Here is a 21,317-nt window from a genome sequence, read left to right as displayed (position 1 = left end):
CATTTACATTGTCCCTCTTTGCTCTTTACTTTTCTTAAGTGATGCCATCACATAGCCGAACATAAGTGGTTGCATAGCATTATGGCATTACCCATTGAGCTGGATCTTTTGTATGACTGGTCAAGGAAGAATCGCCTTCATTTACCCTCAGTTACATCACTGTGTAGCCAAATCTGATTAGGTATGTAGTGTTGTGATAGGGTTCCAGAGGCTTCTCATATTCTTGAGCAGCACTGCTTGCAGAAACCCGATTTGCGAATGCTTACAGATGAGGTGAAAAAGATTGATAACCAGATCCTAAAAACACTTGGTTGAGACAATCCAAACTGAAGATCCATCTGGATGATCAAGTTAGGATCTGTTGGGTCTCTGGCTCAGCCGGCTGAACCCCTGCTCAGCCAGGGCTATACCGGTGTAAGTCCTCAACCCCACTCAGCTGGAGATACATCAGTGTAAGCCTCTCCTCTCAGCTTAGCTGGGGCTCAGCTGGCTCAGCCAAGGCCAGCATTTGTTGTTGTTATATGCCTTCAAGTCGACTATGACTTATGGCGACCCTATGAATCAGCGACCACCATAAGTCCCCCAAAAGGGGAGTTCCAGGGGCATGGTGGAGGGTGGGAGCAGGGGAGTTATGCTGAACTAACTCTGTTTGGCTCAGTCATGTGATCTGGCAACCTGGCAGAATTTGCACTAGCAAAAAGGGTGGTGTAAGTCAAACTCTATTTTAAAATCTTGCCTCTGCCAGGCTTGGGTCAGCTCAGCTGGCAGAAGCCTAGCTCCTGAATGGGGTTTGGATCTGGTGTACTTAGTGTACTCTGGCTTCCCATAGTAAGGATTGCTCCTATTGATTTAAACGGGATGTATGCCAAGCCAGCCTTCAGAGTCCACATTGTGTTTTTCCACTACTGTCATGAAGACGGAGCTAACTCCAGTGCAGGTAGTCAAAACAGACTTAGCATAGCTTCAGGAAAAATACATTGCATTGACCTCATTAAGTAATGACTACAGATCTGGTGCAGCAGACAGCTGTCATGTAGATAGATTTTGCTTCACTGTAAAATTGCATCATGTGACATCTGGTATCACCAAGAGTATCTCCGGAACTCTTCATGTCTGAAATGAAATTGCCAATGTCTGACCTATAATGGAATGGTGTCTTTATCAGCAGGGTGATACAAAGAAAGAGGAAGGGCAATCCAACCCATTGGAAGCCTCAGTAAGTTGTGCTGGAGCAAGGGAAGCCGGCGTAAAGTTCCTCCACATCTAATTGCCATTCAGGAGCCTCTGAGTTGGCTGAACACTGGCTCAGCTGGGACCTGAAAGTAAAACCTGCTTTCCCAAATACCCCTACCGGGAAGGAAGCCCTCTCCATTGACTTCTATTGTAATTAGCTTCTTAGGCCAACCTTTTTCCCGGCGTAACTTTTGCCTGGATTGGGACCTGCAGGAGTGCTCCAAACACAAACTGGATGTAGTCTGTCCCCTCATCTTGATCCCTCCTCTGACACACCCCTAACATGCTCCTTTTTGGGGCCTTACACTGGCTTATGCCGGCTTCACTTACACCGGCCTCAGCTGTGACGACTGGGTCCCGGCTCAGCCACTCCAGCCTGGCTGTGCCCTGGCTGAACTGGGCTGAGGGACTCACGCTGGCATAGCATGGCTGAGCCAGAGTTCCCCTACGTTCAACTCCCCTCAGTCAGGCATAAAGTTGGATTGTGCCCTAAACAGATATATTTTCTCTTTTCACTATGATGCAAGAAACTTCTATTTGATATTCACCTTGCAAAGGGTCAGAGAAACATTTTACGTCAGTGGTGGAGGGGCCACTGCAACTCTCACTCACTCACCATATCTACATGGTCTTGTATTCACTTCTTTAGCTACATGTGGCTTCTGCATTACATAACCATCATTGCTGAAAAGAAGCAAGATCAGAGTACACCATTTGATCTCTAAGGCATGTCCCCCTTTGCTTCCAATGATGGGAAGAAATCAGCTTAATGATTGTTGAAATGACACAACATGGAATCAACTTGGAGCATTCCACATTGGCATGACACAGACCTGGTTTGGCTAGATAAAAGCAGTCAGAATCTTGAGCAAGTGCATACATTCAATGTGTCTTTGATTTTGATTTTTTCAAAAGGGTTTTACAGACTTAGCAGTCAATATATTTATTCTAGACTATTTAACGTTACATGCTAATTTCTTTCCTTTATAGTTCCAGCTAGTTTCAGTAGCAGCTGCCATTATCTATTGATTGATAGGCCAGTCCTGGAGCTGATGGAAGTTGTGATCCAGGACATTTGGAGAGTGTCAGTTTGGGGAAGGCTCACCTATATAAAGTGGTCTGTATGTAGAAGTCACTTTGGGGAAAAGGCTGTAGCTCAGTGGTAAAGGTGGGGTGGAGGTCAGGGCCAGTGCCAGAGGGTGGCCAAGTTGGGCCCTGGCCGAGGGCCCCTTGGGCCAGAGAGGCCCCTGAAGGACTCTTCAGGGTAGGAGGGTAGCGCTCCTGTTCTGTGACCTGTGGCAGCGTCAGCTCCTGACTGCCATGAATCACACAGAGAGAGAGCTCTCAGACACTCCCCCCGTATAACTGCAAGGCCCACAATGCTGCCTGCACACCCCACCTACCTGTCTCATTGTGTTGAATGCTGTGCACACTGTGTGCGCATATCTGCCATCAATCAAGATGGCGGCCGAGGCTTCCCTAAGGGGCTGATGCCCCTGCCAGCATCTTGGTTGATGGTAGGCATGTGTGCGCAATATGGCCAGCATTCACTGCAGCAGGAGAGGTAGGTGGCACATGTGGGTGGGTGCTGTGGGCCCAGGGCAGGCTGATGCCCAGTGGTGGATTGAAGTGGTGGATGATCTGCTACTTCCGAAGCCCTGCCAGCTCATGGTGGCATGGGCAGGAAAGGGGAGTGGGTTTTTTCTTCATTCTGGCTCTTCTTCCTCCCTCCACTGGTTTCAGTGGGAACAATTAACTCTGCCAGAGCCAGTAGTTGTTGGGCTCAGTTCTGGACCTTTCACAGGAATGGAGGCCTTTGGATTCAGTGGATCCTTGACCACCACTGATAAGGGCACCCCATTTTGGGAGCTGCAGCCAGTGGAAATACATCCAGTGGTAAATAAATGGCTACAGAGCTTTCTCTAGGCACAGCAAGGGCTGCTGGGGTGGAGATGCCTCCCGTGCCAGTAGAGCTCCCCTCCACTCGTGGAAGAGCACTTCCACCCCACCATATCACCCTCTCTCCAGCCAATACATCTAGGGGTAGGTTTTGGTTTGCTACAGGGCCAGCCCAAGATATTTTGTTGCCTGAGGTGAAACAGCACATGGAGCTCCCGCTCTCCACTAGTCAAGAAGCATGATGTAACACTTCAGGTTGTTTTTGGGTTACCAAAGATGAGATGCAGACAAGAGATTTGCTTACAAAGAGTTAAAATGTATTGAGTAACTTACAAGCATACAGCCAAGTATCCCAATAAAAGTGGAACAGTCCCACAGCTCTGCAGTAGCTGGGTCAGACTGAACACCCCATTGAGCACAAGACACACTTTTATAGCATAAAAATTGGCATACAACTATTAGGATTACATACAATATTGGCATGGTTAATGAGCATATAGACATCAAAATCACATTATCATGGCACCTGTGGCCTATAATTGGCTATTCTGACCTTATGACAGGACACTTTCAAAAGCAGACTAATTGCTAGAAAACTATATTATCTTTACTGGAAATACCCTGGCACTCTTCCTTGGCAAACTATATGCTTACCATATTTTCTCTATCTTCGCTAACAAGCAGCTACTGCCCTATCTTATCATTGACCGTCCCTTGACTCATCCACCTGTTTATGCCAAGCAAACCTTTGACTCTATGCCTATCAGCTTCCTTTAATGTGAGTTAACAAGGTACCTTCCCCTAACAATGCTTCTTTCATGTCTCAAGGTAACGAGGTGCTTTCCCAGCATCATACTGGGCAAGCCATCATATCCTCATTAGAACACCTAGATAAGATCCCAGGTGGTCATGAGGTGAACTGGCATACCCAAGGATGCTGGGGCTCTAAAGGGAAGATACAATCCCTTTGGCTAACAAATACACACTGGATATATGCTTAACATAAGGGCTATATGGAACGAGTGGTTGCTTGCCAGCTCCAGGCGCTATTGGATGAAACTGATTATCTAGATCTGTTTCAATCGGGGTTTCAGCCCAGTTTCGGCACTGAGGCAGCCTTGGTCGCCCTGTATGATGACCTATGTCGGGAGAGGGATGGAGGGAGTGTAACTCTGTTGATCCTCCTTGATCTCTTGGTGGCTTTTGATACCATCAACCATGGTATCCTTCTGGAGAGGCTTGCGGAGTTGGGAGTTGGGGGTACTGTTTGGCAGTGGTTCTGCTCCTACTTAGCGGGTCGTCTCCAGAGGGTTGTGCTTGGGGAACATTGCTCGACACTGTGGGCTCTGCAATGTGGAGTCCCGCAGGGTTCGGTTCTGTCTCCCATGCTTTTCAACATCTATATGAAGCCGTTGAGTGTGGTCATCAGGAGCTATGGAATGCGTTGCCACCAGTACGCTGATGACACGCAGCTCTATTTCTCCTTTTCATTCTCCTCAGGTGAGGCTGTCGATGTGCTGAACCGTTGCCTGACTGCAATAATGGACTGGATGAGAGCTATCAAACTGAGGCTCAATCCAGACAAGACTGAGATGCTGCTGGTGAACGGTTTCCCGGATCAGATGGTGGATATACATCCTGTCCTGGATGGGGTTACACTCCCTCTAAAGGACCGGGTTCGTAGTCTGGGGGTTCTTTTAGATCCTTCCCTGTCACTTGAGGCCCAAGTGGCATCGGTGGCACGGAATGCTTTCTACCAGCTTCGGCTGGTAGACCAGCTACGTCCCTATCTGAGCAGGGAGGACCTAACATCAGTCGTACATGCTCTGGTAACCTCACGACTGGACTACTGCAATGCGCTTTACGTAGGGCTGCCTTTGAAGACAGTTCGGAAACTACAGCTTGTCCAAAATGCGGCAGCCAGATTAATAACGGGGACCAGGCAGTCGGAACACATGACACCTGTTCTGGCTCGCTTGCACTGGCTGCCAATATGCTTCCGGGCTAGATTCAAAGTGCTGGTTTTGACCTATAAAGCCCTATATGGCATGGGACCACAATACCTATCGGAATGCCTCTCCCGATATGAACCTGCTCGTACACTACGCTCCACATCGAAGCCCCTCCTCCGAGTTCCATCTCATAGGGAGGCTCGGAGGACGGTGACAAGATCTAGGGCCTTCTCAGTGGTGGCCCCCGAACTGTGGAACAGTCTCCCCGAAGAGGTGCGTATGGCACCGACATTGCTCTCCTTTCGGCGCCAGGTTAAGACTTGCCTCTTTGCTATGGCGTTTTAATATGTAACTCGTTTTAGTTTTAAATTTTGCTGTAATTGTTTTTGATTTCTTGTTTTATATATGTTTATGCTGTATTTATTATGAAATCTGAGATGTTTTGTATTTTTATACTCTGTTGTTCACCGCCCAGAGAGCTAATGCTAGTCGGGCGGTATATAAATCTAATAAAATAAATAAATAAAATAAATATAATATCTTGCTATAGGCCTTTACTTGCTTGCTGGGATAATAGACGGGTACAGGGTATACATTCCACCCCTGGATGATCAAAGGACGTGTCCATGCTCTTTGCATTACATCTCTCTTCTTACCCCTGAAGGGGCCGGTTCTTCATTGCCCTATCGTTCGATCACCCGGGGTCCCATACATATCTACCCATTAAAACTATGCCAGCAAGACAAACATATGCATATCAATATAATACCACAAATGAGAGTGAGTCCAATGGAGAACAATTGCTTCCATCAGCCCCCTATTCCCTGGAACCACTCAAAAATGGGGTTTAGGAAGGAATCTTCTTCCAAATGCTTGATTTTACTGCTTTGTTTATACAGAGCAGCTACACTATGATTCACTACACTTTGTTTATCTGGGATATACACACAGCACTCCTGTTGTAACATTGTGCATGTTCCCCCCATGCTCGAAGTTAACATGTCCAAGGCGAGCCTATTCTGCAGGACTGCTGCTCTCATGCTTGTCATTTCTATCCCTATAGCTTCTAGGGCCAGAGCTGTGGCATTTAAAGCTACTTCCATTGCTCTCCCAAAGATGTTTACTTTATACATTATATTACCCACCCCTCCACCGGGAAACAGGGCCCAAGCATACTCAGCTGAGCTGAAAATGTGTCTTTGCCATCTGACTTTCCAAGCTCTATAATTCCCCACTAAAGGGCTTTCTAGGGTTTTCTCAAATCTATGTGGACCCCATAGCAATCCCAGAGAACATCTTCCTATCCATCCTGGGGGCAACCATGGCCAGGCCTTTTCTCCACAAATCCAATAACTCCCATTAGGGGCTACCCAGTTAATGCCAGGTCGTAGGGCCCAACTAGTACATATCCAGCCCTGCTGACTATCACTGGGACTGGGACATGTATGCACTGTCTGACACCCCCTATTGAAGCCCACTCGCCTCTGTAACCTAGCTTCTGTTCTATTATGCTTTACTTGTTCCCAACAGACTTCAGGCTGTGGTGGGGCATTTACTCTCAAGGGGGTAACCCATCCTAACCCATCATGTAACTGCTCAAAACCTCCCCGGATCCGGACAGTGGCATTAGACTTTTGGGTATCTATTCTAACTGCTCTGGCTTGGGTGGCCCTCACATCAAACCATTTGGGTCCTCCCTCAATATCATGTGGGGTGACTACTGACTGTAAGGATTTCTGCAATTGCTTGGTTTCATTTAGAAAATCATAAAATGCACACAATAAGCTTTTATTAAAATCCACCACCATTAAGGGAAAACCAGCAGCATGATGAGGCATCACTGAGCAAATCCAGCAGTCATATTGATTTTCCAGCTTGGCCAGGCTATAGCTGAGTTCTACATAGGAATTAACTTCAGACGCTGTCCAGACCAATGGAACGCAGTATAACATCCACAAGCATGCAATAAACTTCATCATAACTGGAAAAGGAAAAAATAAAGAACTTAACAGCATGGGCAGATGTATTGTGACAAGACCCCCTCTATTTGGTGAAATTCATGAGCCACATAATCCCACAACTCTACAACTCGGGGATCTGTCAAATCAATGTGTTCTTCCTCTCCCTCCCCCATCATTGGGCAAGCGGGGCCTACCCATACCCCTTCAAACCGAGACCAAGTGCGCAGTTTGATATGCACTACACAGGGGGGTGAATAATTTTCGGCTGCATCTGAAGTGATCATTACTGTTCCCAATGAGCATCTATACCAAAGTTGCTTTACTACCATATGGCGGCAATATCTTTGGCGCATCGGTGCTTGTTTCCGCCAATGTGTAAATATCTCCATATGAGCCACCCAGGCCCATGTGGGAGCAATTAGGGGAAGCTGCTGCCCTTCCATCGTCTTTAAGAATGATAGAAAGGGAAAAACTCGGGACAAATCAGGTACGCTATTTCCCTATACAAATTCCTGCCCCTGATTAAAACTCCCCTTAGCACAGAACGAAATGCATACTGTGCACTCAGTACCCATATACCATTTACTGCACTGGGTACTGTTCTCTGGACATTAAAAATTTCTCTCAAGACTTCTTGCTCATTGGCTAATGTCTACAAACAGGAAATTCAATCAAAGCCTCGGGGAAAAAGTCTCTGGTATAACTAAATGTCCAGTATGGGCAAAAATCTCCTGCCACTTCCTGATGCTCTACAAGAATATAACGGTGCACATGCAAGGGTACCAGAAATAACATCATGCTTTGCAACCGTGGGAAATCATCTCTATCACTAAAATCTGCAAACTGATCTCGAACATGATATTCTAGGGGGTCAGCCATTTACAGTTTGAAATACCAGTACATGAAAGATAGGGCCAAAACTAATATCATGCCTGGTATGGCTACAGCATCTTCCTTATCCCTCTCCTCCCAGGCCATTATCTACCATACAGACAGTCGGCAGGAAGCATACGTGGTGAATCTTCTCCCTTCAACAGCACGGCATAGGTATTTCCGGAGCCAGCGTACAGCACTTCTCCTTCCGTCAGACCAGCCACCCCTGGTAGCTGTGCCCACATGCGTCCTCCTGTGGATCCAAAGCCTCCAGCTCCTCTTGTCGTTTGGTCAGCAGGCTGAGCGATCTTGATGACTTGTGGGACTAGGAGGGCTTTTTCTAGCACTAATTGCTCTAGCCTCTCTCCCTGTTCAAAAAGGCAAGAACTTTGAGACAAGTTATGCAGAATCACCTTCAACTCCCCCCGGAAACTGGATCAATTACTCCTCCCAGTACTGTTAATGCCTTTGGCAGCCAGACTGGATCTAGCAGCTAGGCGTCCATATACCCCGGGAGGGGTTTGGAGCCCTATACCCACAGGTATAGTAGCAGTCTCACCTTCCCCCAATCTGAATTCCCTGGGAGTGCGTATATCCAAACCTACTGCCCCGGGGGTTCCCTGGACTGGGATGCAGGCCTCAGGCACCAACTTCCAGACTCTGAGCCCTCCTGCATTCGGCAGTGGAGGTGGGTTGACTAGCTGCTCCATTGGTGAGCCTCCCCCCGGGAGCCCTCTCTGATTGAGCAATCGGACGGCTTCCTCCAGATTTCTTCACCACCTCTTCAGGTCAGGTTGACCAGTTAAGAGTTTTATCTGCTGTTTCAGGAGACTGTTAACCCTTTCAATTAGGCCAGCAGCTTGAGGATGATATGGAATATGGTAGATCCAGGCCACTCCTTTATCTTCGGCCCACTGCATGATTTCTTTGCCTTTAAAGTGGGTGCCATTGTCACTTTGAATCTGTTCCGGAGTTCCATACATGCTCTCTAAGCTGTTCAGTCCTCTGATGGTGGTTTGCTGTGTTGCTCGGGCAAATGGGAAAGCTTGCGTTACACCGCTAAAGGTGTCCACACATACCAGGGCATAATGGGCTCCTTGATCTTTTGGCATGGGTCCAATATAATCAATTTGCCATACTTGCCCTGGTTTAGCTCCATGGGCTATATGTCCCCAGTTCTTCTGTCCCGAGATCTTGTGTTGCTTGACTTTACTGCAGACTGGGCAATTCTGAATGAAGTCTTCTACATCTTTTTTGGAGATAGGCAAGCCTCATTGTTTGGCCCATTCCCATGTGGAGTCTATCCCTCGGTGTCCAGAACGGGTGTGCGCCCAATCTGCCGGAGCTGTTTCTATCCCTCGGACTTGAGCTAGACTGTCCGCTTCCATATTTCCTGGAGGAGTGGTGAGAGCATGAGCATCCACATGTCCTACATAGTTTCCACCCTGGCAAGCTATGGTATATATATCCTGCCACATATCTGCTCCCCATACTGATTGCCCATGAGGGGCCCAATTTCTGGCATGCCAATTGGTGATCCATAAAGTTGCTCCCTTAAACACTGCCCAGGAATCGGTGTAGATGTACAGGGGTCTTCGCGTTTCCCCCGTTATTACCATCCATACAGCCCGTAACTCAGTCCATTGGCTGGACTGCCTCAGACCTTTATCCCAGTAAAGAGTTTGATCCTCTGGCTGGTAAGCAATCGCTATCCAATGGCGTGCTCCTGCAGGGCCTGTAGCTGATCCATCAGTAAACCAAGCATGTTGCTGCTCATCTGGTGGAAGTTGGACCAAGGAGACTGCCTCTTGTATTGGAGACTTAGCACTGATCAAGTCTACCTCATTTTCAGCATTTTCCTTGGCTTCCCAAGTGACGGTTCCTAAATAGGTTGCCATTTGGTTACCGATAGGAGATGCCACTACATGACTTCATTGCTGCAAATAAATTCGCCATTTCACCATTGTTGGATTTTGTGCTGCTCCAGTTCGTTCCAGCCTTGTGTCTGTCACCCAATTAGCTATGGGATATTGTGTCCTCACTTGGATCTGCTGAGGCCCCGTGATTCGTTCTGTTTCTATCAGCGCCTGATATGCTGCACAAATCTGCTTCTCCAGGGGGCTATAATTCTTCTGTGCTCCTTTCCACCCATTGGACCAGAATCCTATGGGTCTGCGCTTTTGCTGGTCACTTCTCTGCCATAGGCCCCATGCCATTCCATCATCAGTGGTTATGACATCTAGTTCAAAGGGTCTATTCAGATCTACAGGATCCAGAACAGCGTGTTGTCGCACCAATTGCTTGGTGGCTCTGAAGGCAGCTTCTTGCTTTTCTCCCCAGTCCCAGATCACCTTCTTTTTGCACAAGTTGTGCAAGGGATGAATAGTTTGAGCCAGCATAGGCACGAAGGGACGCCAAAACCCCAGCAATCCCAGGAATGATTGTAGCTGCTTTTTGCCAATAGGTGGCGGAGCCTTCTCAATTTTGTTGAGTGCTTTCTCTGGAATGACTCTTTGTCATCCATCCCAGTAAATGCCTAAAAATTTCACACTCTCGGCTGGCCCTTGCACTTTGCTGGGGTTGATGGCCCACCCCCTACTCAGGAGATGCTTCATGACTGTCTTCAGGGCAGTTTCCACTTCTGCTTGATCTGTTCCTGTTAGCATGACGTCATCAATGTAATGATATAGGCGCACTGCCTGTGACAAAGGGACCTCCGCCAGATCTCGTGCCACCATTCCGTGACATACTGTGGGACTATGGAGATACCCTTGTGGTAACACACAGAAAGTGTACTGCCTCCCACCCCATGTGAAGGCCAACTGATCCTGGCTCTCTGGGGCTATCGGAATTGAAAAGAAAGCATTTGCCAAATCAATGACAGCATGAATAGTTCCTGCATTCTTCGCCAGATCTTCAATAAGTGTCACCATATCTGGAACCGCTGCATGGAGAGGAGGAGCACATTTGTTCAACTCACGGAAGTCTGTTGTGAGTCTCCGTTCTCCTGTGGGCTTCTGGACTGGCCAGATAGGACTATTGAATGGGGAAGCTGCAGGTCTAACAATTCCCACTCTCAATAGTTCCTGTATGGTCTGGCTGAATTCTTCTGCTCCTCCCGGAATTCTGTACTGCTTCACATGTACAGGCTCCTTTGGTGGCGGTAGAACTACTGGCTGCCACTTTACGTGGCCCCTTAATACTTGCTTCACACTGAGGACATGAGATGAACGGCCAAACTGAAAGACTCGTGTTTCAGTCTCCACAGTGCGCCCCTGCAATAGGTCTATACCTATGATGTATTCTGGCTCAGGGGTAATAACTACCCACACATCACACAGTGGATTATTGCCAATTCCCATCTTGACTCGTGTCCATACCCCTTGGATGATCTTTCCTCCATACCCATCAATACAGATGGTCTCTCCCGGATGCCGTTTTTGATCGCCATGTATTAGGGTCACTTCTGCTCCTGTGTCCAATAACGCCATCACATGTTGGGTATTTTTCTGATTCCAATGGATTCGCAAAGGCACACGGGGCTGTCGGTCCCCCATCCCCGCTACTGTTCTGACTTGGGCTGTGGCGGGGAACCGGCCTTCCCGTCATTGGGGACTCGGTGGTGTCCATCAGGGTAGGTCTGACAGGTCGGGGTAAAGCCCTAGCTTTTTCCTCTTCTTCGGGGCTTCTTTCCCTTTACTTGGACACACTTTCTCTTCCTCTTCCTCCTGCGGAGGAGTGGTAGGTATACATGGCTCAGGATTTTGTGTGAACTGCTTACTTTTTGGCAGTTTCTTCCATTTCTGTCGGGAGGCAGAGTTGGGGTCCCGGGGGGTTGGAAGAAGAGGATTCAAACGGATGGCAGGGAGGAGGGGGAGCAACTTTGCCCGAGTGGAGCGAAGATGAAGCAGAGGAAATGCCAGAGATAGGGTTGCTTAGCAACGGAGAGCCTGAGAGCTTTGGAGTTTCAGAATCGCCCCTGGACATTCCCACGCCTCCCCTTCTCCAAAGCTCAGAACAGGAGGGAGAAGAGGGAGGGCTGCCCAAGGCAGAAAAGCCGCGAGGCAGTTTACCATCAGCCCCCCTTTATCCCCCATACTGGAATCGGAAACTTCAGAAGAGGAGGGGCCGATGCTTCCCCCTTCACCGCACACATGAAGACATCTGAAAAGACAAGAGAGAAGGGGGAAAGGTGGGTAGTACCTGAGGGGCAGTTAAGGAGGAGCGAAAGGTTGCGCGCCCATTTGGCCCCTTCTTAAAGAACAGATGGGAAGCAGCTCCTTGCTCTGTCAACTTTCTCTCAATGCCGCAGGACCTGTATTTCTGTACTGCTTCATGAGAAGACACAGTCTTTGTTTGGACATTACTCTAATAAAAACTGAATTACTTACAACCCCTGGTCTGGTTCCTGAGTCTCATCCTGGGCCTGACAGCTTGACAGAGCCACCTCAATCACCCTCAACGCTCTCTTCACTTGACTGGGACAAGATGTCAAAGGGAGCAGGGGGGGAACGAACCCCACTTCCGAGACGGAAGAAGTGAAACTCTTGAGGACTAAGGTAGCTGATTTGCAGACGGATGTCCAAGCCCTGCTAGCAGCCATCAAGGCGTTGAAAACGGATAATCAAGCCTTGAAGACCACGATAGACCAGATGCGAACAGCCCCTCCAGTCGCCGCAGTAAAGGTTCCCATTGGATTGCCCCCAAAATATGCGGGACAGAGTGATCAGTTGGCAACTTTCGTGGCTCAATGTGAGTTATATCTGGATGTCAGGCACACAGAATTTCCAGACGATGGGGCTAAAGTCGCCTTCGTGATTAGCCTTCTGGAGGGAGAAGCTGCAAAATGGGTGACTCCATATCTGGTGAGAAAGGATACTGTCTTAGGAAGATACATAGGATTTATACAGGAGATGACCGAGATGTTTCAAGACCTGCAAAGAGCTGAAACAGTAGCGCGGCAGCTAGGCGCTCTGAAGCAAGCTAAAGGGACTGTTTCCGAGTACACTAACGCTTTTAAAATTTTGTCCCAGGAAACGGGTTATAATGATGCCGCTTTGATGTTTATGTACCGGAGTGGATTAAATGCTGAAATCCTGGATGAGCTGGCCAGGACCACCCCTCCCACTGACCTGCCAGGGCTAATCTGGCTATGCCTACAGATAGATCACCGGATGGAAGGAAGATGCCTGGAAAAGAAGCAGGAAGTCCCAAGATACTCAGCCTCGGCATCCCGCAGCAAGGCCCTTTCCACTGCAGGGGCGGCAGGTAATGCAACTGAGGGACAAGGAGGGGCTAGGCCAAGATTGTCAGAAGAAGAAAAGGAAAGACGACGTCGAGAACGTTTATGCTTTTACTGTTCAAGACCGGGCCATGTGGCCAGAGACTGTGGACTGAAAGGGGGGAAAGCCAAGCCGTTGGGAAACTAGAACACCCAGTCCACGTGCAGGCCGGTGGACTGGGGGCCGCGTTGTATAAAGGCCCTCCAACGATCCAACCTCCCTCAAAAGGGGTGTTGGTCTTACCTATTCAGATTACAACTTCCAGAGGAGTGGTGTTTAATTCTACTGCCTTGATTGACAGTGGAGCCTCCACAAATTTTATTGATGCAAAGCTAGCCAAGCGTCATGGAATTTCCCGGTGGAAACTGGACGCTCCCCTAGCTGTGGAGACTATCGATGGGAGACCCCTGAAGTCAGGAGGGGTGACACAAGCCACGGAGGAAGTGAAACTTCAAATCCCTGGGCATGAAGAGTTCATTTCGCTATACGTGTCAGATCTCTGGAACTTTGAGGTGATTCTAGGAATGCCCTGGCTAGCAAAGCACGAACCCAAGATAAGTTGGAAGGAGGCGGTGGTGTGGTTCACCTCACAGTATTGTCAGGAGAACTGTCAACCCAAAGGAATCAAGAACACCTTGGCGGCGGCAGCGCAGGAGAGCGAGCAAGTGACCCTACCGCTGAAGTATGAGGAATTCAAAGATGTATTTGATGAAAAAGAGGCAGAGACTCTACCCCCCCACCGCCCTTACGACTGTGCGATTGATCTCGTGCCAGGAGCCAGCATCCCATCGGGGAAAATTTACTCGCTCACAGAGACTGAGAGGGAGGCCCTGAAGGAATTTCTGGATAAAAACCTGAGGCGAGGATTCATACGTCCCTCACAGTCCCCTGCTGGAGTGCCACTATTGTTTGTGAAAAAGAAAGGGGGGGAACTCAGACCTTGTAACGACTATCGCGCATTGAACCAGATCACCATCCCTAACAGCTACCCGCTGCCCCTGATTTCTGAGCTGCTAGACCGACTGCGCTCCGCAAAAGTCTTCACGAAGCTGGATTTGAGGGGAGCGTACAATCTGATCAGAATGAAGGAGGGAGATGAATGGAAAATGGGATTCTTGACCGCTTATGGTCAGTTTGAGTACCTGGTCATGCCGTTCGGGCTTTGTGGAAGCCCAGGAGTTTTTCAAAAGTTCATGAACGACGTGTTTAGAGACCTGTTGGACACGTATGTAATCTGTTACTAAGATGATATCCTGGTGTTCTCAAAGAACCAGGAAGACCATGATCAGCATGTGAAAACGGTGCTGAAGAGACTGAGAGAGAATCACTTGTATGCCAAGTTAGAGAAATGTGGATTTGTCCTCAAGTCTTTGGACTTCCTTGGGTACCGAATCTCAGCGGAAGGAGTGGAGATGGACCCAGGGAAAGTAAGTTGTATATTGGACTGAGGCCTGCCTGTTACCAAAAAGGATGTACAACGGTCTCTAGGGTTTGCCAACTATTACAGAAAGTTCATTCCAGGGTTTTCCAAATTAACAGCTCCTCTGACTGACTGCTTAAGGGGAAAGAAGAAGTTTCAATGGACAGAGAATGCCACCAAGGCCTTTGAGGAGCTGAAGAGAAGGTTCGCTTCCGAGCCCATTCTGCGCTTTGCTGACCCGACCCGCCCCTTTGTCGTGGAAGCAGATGCTTCGGATTTTGCCATCGGGGGGGTCCTTCTGCAGTTAGACCAAGGGGGAAAGGAGCTGCACCCCTGCGCGTACTTCTCTAGGAAGTTAAAGCCAGCAGAGAAGAACTACACAGTATGGGAGAAGGAGCTGCTGGCCATCAAGGATTCTTTTGAGAACTGGAGACAATACCTAGAGGGGGCCTCTCATCAGATTGAAGTGCGCTCCGACCACAAGAATCTTGAAAGCCTCCAAACAGCCAGAAAGTTGAACCAGAGACAGATAAGATGGTCCCAGTTCTTCACTAGATTCAACTTCAAGATTATTTATCATGCCCAAGCCAAAAACCAGAGAGCAGATGCCTTATCCAGACAGCCACAATTCAAAGAAAGTGAATCAGATGACCAGCCACAGTACGTGATCCCGCCAGAGAAATTAACGCTGGGATCGTGTCAGCCTTCATGGGAAGAGGAACTCAAAAAGGCACAACAAGAAGATGTAGACATGCTAAGATATAGGCAGGAGACGGGACAAGATCAAGACTCAGAAGTAACTTTCCACTGGAGGAATGGACTGTTATGGTTCAAAACAGCCAGATATGTGCCAGAAGGGGAATTAAGGCTCAGAATCCTATGCCAGTGCCATGATTCCATCACAGCGGGACACTTTGGGATTTACAAGACCATTCAGAACGTGGCCAAGGGCTTTTGGTGGCCTAAAATGCGTTGGGATATTGAAAACTATGTAAAGTCCTGCTCTGTCTGTATGTGGACAAAAACACAAACAGGAAAACCAGCAGGACTGTTACAACCGTTACCTGTCCCACACGAACCCTGGAAGGACCTATCCATGGATTTTATAACTGATTTACCCAAGTCCCAAGGAATGACAGCCATTCTAGTAGTGGTAGATTTACTCACCAAAATGGCGCATTTTCTTCCTTGTGCAGGGGCCTTAGAGGCTAAAGATCCCATCCAGGCGAGGTGATGATGTTACGCACTCTGGCACGCTTGGGACACTTCTTAGTACGACGAATGAGTCTTACTGCTCGCTCTTCAGCTTTACGCTCCCATGCTTCATTGGTGGCAAGACTATCCTGCAACGTTTCCCTAGTCAGGATTTTGATGTCTCTTTCTTTCTCTAGCTCATCCTCGAGCCTCCCAGCTTTGAGCTTCCATTCCAGCTCCTTTTGCCTAACAGCTCGCACAGCTGTCAGCAAAAGCCAAGCTAGCGCTCCTGCACGCTGTTTTTCCCTAGCTGACCACTTTTCCAGCCTCAAGGACTCAACAGCTGTCACCAGGCCAGCTGGTGTGCAGTCCTTCTCTAGTTCTGGCCAAGCAATCGGTCCTGTTAGGACTGATAACTTCTTAGCCACTGGCCCCCACATCTCATGTTGCGGCCAGCCTGGAAGACGATTTTGCACCTCGACCTCCATCCTCTCCTCTTTCCCCCTGAGTCTAAACATGCTCAAGTCTGGCAACCCTGCTCGCTGTGCCAAATGTAACACTTCAGGTTGTTTTTGGGTTACCAAAGATGAGATGCAGACAAGAGATTTGCTTACAAAGAGTTAAAATGTATTGAGTAACTTACAAGCATACAGCCAAGTATCCCAATAAAAGTGGAACAGTCCCACAGCTCTGCAGTAGCTGGGTCAGACTGAACACCCCATTGAGCACAAGACACACTTTTATAGCATAAAAATTGGCATACAACTATTAGGATTACATACAATATTGGCATGATTAATGAGCATATAGACATCAAAATCACATTATCATGGCACCTGTGGCCTATAATTGGCTATTCTGACCTTATGACAGGACACTTTCAAAAGCAGACTAATTGCTAGAAAACTATATTATCTTTACTGGAAATACCCTGGCACTCTTCCTTGGCAAACTATATGCTTACCATATTTTCTCTATCTTCGCTAACAAGCAGCTGCTATACTATCTGGTCAGTGACCGTCCCTTGACTCGTCCACCTGTGGCTAACAAGCAGCTACTGCCCTATCTTATCATTGACCATCCCTTGACTCATCCACCTGTTTATGCCAAGCAAACCCTTGACTCTATGCCTATCAGCTTCCTTTAATGTGAGTTAACAAGGTACCTTCCCCTAACGATGCTTCTTTCATGTCTCAAGGTAACGAGGTGCTTTCCCAGCATCATACTGGGCAAGCCATCATATCCTCATTAGAACACCTAGATAAGATCCCAGGTGGTCATGAGGTGATCTGGCATACCCAAGGATGCTGGGGCTCTAAAGGGAAGATACAATCCCTTTGGCTAACAAATACACATTGGATATATGCTTAACATAAGGGCTATAATATCTTGCTATAGGCCTTTACTTGCTTGCTGGGATAATAGACGGGTACAGGGTATACACATGATACGTAAGGCTGGCAAAATGATTTTGGCACTTGAGGTAGGGAATCTTATGAGTACTTCTCCCTGGAAGTAAAGATGCAATAATTACAAAATAAATGACTAGCAATTGGCTGCCCTTTCATGACACCCAAATTCAACTATCTGAAGTGGCCATGCTGTTCTGCCTCATAGTAGGGCTGGCCCCGCTCTTTCCTATCAGGAACTTCCTTAAGTTAACTTTCTTAGGATCCAAGCCAATGTATTTGTTTAGCACCTCATGCTAGAGTGTGTGTGTGTGTGCATGCGTGTGTACAGAGGGGTTGTTTTTCTTTGTAAGTTTACATTTCAGTTACTTAGTTATGCATTGGCAAAGCAGATTATTTTTCAGTCTGCCTCTACCTCATCCCATGCGAATATATTCCCACTGCCTTCTTGGTCCACTTCATGCATCTGATGAAGGAGGCTTCCCCTAAACACAAAACTGTATGCCATAATAAAACAGTTTCATCTCAGGGGCCCTTACATATTCTGAAAACTTGGCTTTGGTTGCTTTGCCGCTATGAACCATAAATCACAGGATTCAAAACACCTAATTTCAGAATAATTTATGTAGCTCATATTACCTCTGCCTTGCAGTTTCCCCCCCTGAAACTTTGACTGATTGCACTGAATTTTCCCTCTCTGTCTTATGGATCAAGAGCCCTGTAATGCTGTTCAAGGCTTGCAGAAGGCAGGGCGTTTTCAGGAGTGAGGAAAAGAAAAGGGACATTGGTTTCCCTATTCCATTCTTGGGAATGGACCATAGCTCAGTGATAGAGCTTCTGACATGCAAAAGGTCCCAGGTTTAATCCCGAGTGTTTCCAGGTAGGGTTGGGGAAGAGTCCCTGCCTGATACCTGGAAGGCAACTGCTAGTCAGTGCAGACACTACTGAGCTAAATGGAGCCAAGAGTCTGACTCAGTATAACGCCACTTCCTATGTTCCTACCCTCCTGAAACTTTGTTTTGTTGTTCTTGGTTGTTGTTTTCCCCCCAGTTGCCAGAAGTCGCAGGAGGGGAGAGGGCTGTTGCACTCAGGTCCTGCTGGTGGGCTTCCCGTAGACATCTGGTTGGCCATCATGAGATCAGGATGCTGGACTAGATGGGCTACTGGCCTGATCCAGCAGGCTCTTACTATTTGTGGAAAGAGTTTATACCTAATCTCTTCTTGTACACCCCCTCCAAGCCTAATCCCTCTCTTAGGATGCTTACTATGAGCTGTTAGGGGCCTGAGTAGATACATTTCCGCTTTTTCTTCCTGCCTTCCAATTTCCTTTCTCCCCCTCCCTCCACAACTGGTACTTCAACATTCCATTTGTCCTGGAAGTTCATAGGTCCATGTCAGGCTTTAAAAAAATAAATGTCTTTTTTCTTTGAATTTACAAACCTCTACATTCTAGGCTGTGGAAACTGCTACCTTATTTGGGATGCTCCTGTTTCTCTTCCATACTGATAGGCACTCACAGCTACCTGAGTTTACTAATTTAGAAGGAATTATGAACTTGGAACTCAAGGCTGATTTATTCTACCTTGGCAGTCAGTACTCAAGCACTTCATTTTCTTAATAAAGAACCTTCCCTGGGCTACTGCAGATTACAGGAAATTAACAATAAATTCATGCTTACACGAACACTCATGCACAAAGCTGTCAGTCATGTTGTCTTTTTACTTGCTCCATGGTTACAATTTTATGGGAAATTGCATGGAAAACAACACAACACAAGAAAAGTATACTAGCAACTGGAATCCTAAAGGAGCCCTGCAGTCCTTTTCTTATGAAATTTACAAGGAAGCAATTAACCAGTGTTACAAGTTATTTCACTAACAGTCTCTCCAGACACCCTTTTATTGTGCATTTATGATGATTTGTGCTCATGATGCTATCAGGGCAGTTATATGCAATCCCACTTTCAATACTATTTGGGGTGCACATAATTCTTTGTTTCCCGTTGGTGCATGTCCTGTAGGTTCCTGCTGAAATCCTGTAATTTTTCATGCTTCAAATTTTTGTTTATAGTGCAAATTTTTGTTGTGCTATAGCACAAGAGTGTCTCTCTAGATCAGCCTTTCCCAACCGGTGTGCCTCCAGATGTTGTTGGACCATAACTCCCATCAGCCTCAGCCATTGGCATGCTGGCTGAGGATGATGGGAGTTGTGGTCCAACAACATCTGGAGGCACACTGGTTGGAAAAGGCTGCTCTAGATAGAAATAATTGCAGAAACTTTGCAGAACAACTAATGAAGCAGAATGACATGCAGTATAAATCCACCACTGATGTGTTAGACCAGTATTGCATCAATGAAGTGCAGAGCTTGGAAAAGTTACTTTTTTGAACTACAATTCCCATCAGCCTAATCCAGTGGCCATGCTGGCTGGGGCTGATGGGAGTTGTAGTTTTAAAAAGTAACTTTTCCAAGCTCTGATTACACCTTCAAAATCCACCACTCTGGAGGGGTCCTAAGAGAGAAACTCATATGGCTGGATATGCTGATCCCTATGTTTCAGGGAAGACAGTGAGGGGACTATCTTTTTTTTTTTAAAGAATCTCAAGAAAAGCAAAGATAGTAATGGCAGTTCTTTCACTGAAGAGATATTATTAACAGAGAGCTGACCTAGCTATCATGAGGAACATCTGGCAAGTGCAAGAAAACCACTTTAGATGGGATGCTCTTGAAGTGATGGTTTTATAGGAAAGAAAAGTGGATGGCACAATTCTTCCCTTTTCTTGAGCTAGAAATGAACTGAGAAGCTAATTTTGTTGGATTTGGGCCTCATAGGCAGTCAGGAATAGGTCTGCTCCATCCCATTCCATGCCATTCTGTTCTGTATCATTACGCTCATACTGTGCATACTTTTAAAATAAAGTACATACTTTTATATAAAATGCATACTTTGCAGTGCATTCCCAAGCAAAATGTGCATGTTGTATGTATCTTTTACATAAAATATGTGTTTTGTGCACACTTTTTGTATACAGAAAATGCGTTGCAAAATCTGGAGAAATGTGCAAACTGACTGGGAGCTTATTACTATTGGTTCAATTATTATTGTTGTTGAACATACAAAAGGTAGGAATAATATTGCCTCACACCTTGCTTTCCCCTTCCTGCATTGTGGTGGATGGGTGGTGGTGTTCTGCCCGAACATTTTGAAGTCAGACATGAACAAGGAACTGTACTTTTCTTTAGTAGTTTTAATAGAAGGTTTCAATTCAGAGCACTTTATGAATCAGCTTACAGGTTACACAGAATTCAGCATCACTACTAGGAGAGACTAGACATGACTTTACTGCACTAAGATGTTGCAGCTACTGGATGTGCCCTCTCACCCAGATTAAGTAAGGATGGGCGGGCGCCCTACTTACGTGATCTGAGTGTCACTGTTGGGAGTGTGCATGCATCTGAACATTCTGCCTCAGAGGTCTGTTGGGGCACATTGATCTTGCTGGTGTAACCGCCTCCATGTGCGAGGTGAGGGCAGCTGCTCTGCATCAGCAGGACCCTCCCCATCAGAGGGATGGGCACTGTGCTGGGGTGGTGGCAAAGTGGGCGTGGGAAGAGAAAGCTCATCGGGCAGAGTAGCAACTGTCTGACCAGTTTGGGTCTCCTCATGGGTAACTGGAGCTCTATGGGCAGAGTTTTCACTGTCTAGGGTGAGAGAATTCTGAGAGTCCTGTGCGCCAGTTGGCCCATCAGTGGAACTGTCTTTCCATTCCAGGTCCTCCTTCTCCTCCTCTGCAGTCTCACTGCTCCACCCCCATTTTGCTGGGCTCATGACAGGTGGCGATGGATTTCTGTCCACCAATAAGGAGAGGAGGCAAGAGAAGGGCATTGTGTAGCCTGGCAAAAGAGGCAAGTGCTATCAGGATACTCAAAGTTGGAAGTCTACCTCCCAGATGCACTTTTCAGGCCGCTCATTGCCTACTCACCCAGTCCTGCAATCTGGGGTTGGCTGGTCACTGCTAGGGCTAGGAATGGGAGGGAAATTTGGGTCAGTTCTCATTTAAAGGCAAATCTACATAATTGACACTTCCTGAAAT

This window comes from Rhineura floridana, chromosome 7 (genome assembly GCF_030035675.1).
Source record: "Rhineura floridana isolate rRhiFlo1 chromosome 7, rRhiFlo1.hap2, whole genome shotgun sequence".
NCBI classification, from domain to species: domain Eukaryota; kingdom Metazoa; phylum Chordata; class Lepidosauria; order Squamata; family Rhineuridae; genus Rhineura; species Rhineura floridana.
The sequence above is the reverse complement of the archived record's forward strand: the minus strand, read 5'-3'. Positions refer to the sequence as shown.